We start from the raw sequence: 1,799 nt of genomic DNA, 5'->3' as shown, positions 1-1,799 counted from the left end.
GTGACTTATGAGGCAAATTACCTTCTTTCTCTTAAATTCTTCTTTTCCAATATTAAAAAAATTGTTTATATCAGAAACAGGGTATCTATAGGTCTTCATAGGTCTTTTAACACTAAAAATCTTCCTTTCAACTAGGGGTTTCCAAGGTGTGCCAGGTTTCCTATGAAAATTGTGGAGAGGCCTTCAAAATAGTTATTAAAATCCCAGAATCTGGTGACAGAAAGGTCTGAGTTCAAATCCAACTTCTGCAACTTAACTATTTAGGTACTGGCAAATTATTTGACTTCTGTCTTCACATCCGTCTCTGTAAAATAAAGATGATAGTATTTCCTCTGTCACAAGGTAGAAGTCACTCTGACGATTAAGTGAGAACATGTATGCAGAATATCAGAGACAGAATAGTTAAGCACTCACTCATTGAATGATAGCTATAATTATGTAACTATAACAATAATAATGTATGCATTGGGGAAGGAGACAAGGATAGAGGTATTGTGAGGAACTGTCACAGGTGGGGACAGGTAACCAGGTTCTTAGTGATTGGAACAAAAAATTGAACCAGACACCCAGAGTTTATAGCAGAGAACATGGGAGCAGGCCAACTCCAAGCAGATATTGACCTCATGGGCTGGAGGGACTCTATTCTTATAGGGCAGATCCTTTGTGGCTAGTTTTGGTGGACTTTTACTGAGCCTGTACAAGTAGTTGTATTACTTTAAAGCTACCACTCCTCCTGGGGTCTTCCTATACTAGGTTCACCTTTCCCTCCACCAGAGAATTATAGCTCTCCATGTTAGAGATTGGTGAAAAAGAAAGGAATTATTTATTCAAGTTACACATCCTTAAGAGTAATGACTTAATGTCTTCATCAAAATCCCAAAGTCCCTTAAAACAGCCACAGACACACACAGGCCTTCCTTCCCCCCTTTGCCCAGTCTGAGGTACTGTATCTCAGGGAAAGAAATAGAAGTCCATGGCTCAGGCAGCTCCAGGTTCTTCCCAGTAATCCGTGCTTGGCTGGTAGGCCTTCCTTGGTTCCCAGCACCATCAGCTGTGTTGCCAGGATCTCCAGCTAAAGGTGCATGGTGGTTCTGTGATAAAGCTGCATGGTGATTCTTCTCATGGAAAGGATGCGGGGGGGGGGGTCCCCCTGAGCCAAAAGTGTGTGGTCCTGCTTACATGGCTGCAGGCGTGTGGCTCCCTTTCTTTACATGGCTGCAGGAGTCTCCACTCAGCCAAAAACTGCATGGTTCTCTCTTCAATGGCCACCAAGCCTGGGTTTAAGTATCAGTCCAGCTTTACTGAGTCCAGCATCTTGAGTCTGCGCAGGGGTGGCCCCATGTCATGGAGCCAATCATCTCCAAGCTCTCACACAGGCGCTGTAACTAGGGGGAGTTGCCTCCCAGTTACACCTTGGGAGGAAGTTCCTTCCATCCCCCTGGCTCAGAGCATGGCCACAGTTATTTAACATATCTATGCAAGCAGTTAAAGGTTATAGATGTGTTAAATGACCATGCCAGAGGTTAGCTGAAAAGGTTAGTTGCTATGCAAAACAGCTTTGAATGGCCCTGCTCCATGTGCCACTTCCCCCAACTCACACCTGTGGTGGAGGGTGAGGACATCCTATATATCTTTCTAATATTTCCTGGACACTTTGATTTCTGAACCCCATTACAAATCCTTCTTTTGGGGACCCTCTGCCTGCACCCTACTACAGAACTGTATCATAAAAGACATTGATATTATTTCCAAATACATAGATTCAAGTTTAAACTCTATTACCAACCAAGTCTTTGACT

This window comes from Phyllostomus discolor, chromosome X, assembly GCF_004126475.2.
Source record: "Phyllostomus discolor isolate MPI-MPIP mPhyDis1 chromosome X, mPhyDis1.pri.v3, whole genome shotgun sequence".
In the NCBI taxonomy this organism is placed as follows: Eukaryota; Metazoa; Chordata; class Mammalia; order Chiroptera; family Phyllostomidae; genus Phyllostomus; species Phyllostomus discolor.
The sequence above is the reverse complement of the archived record's forward strand: the minus strand, read 5'-3'. Positions refer to the sequence as shown.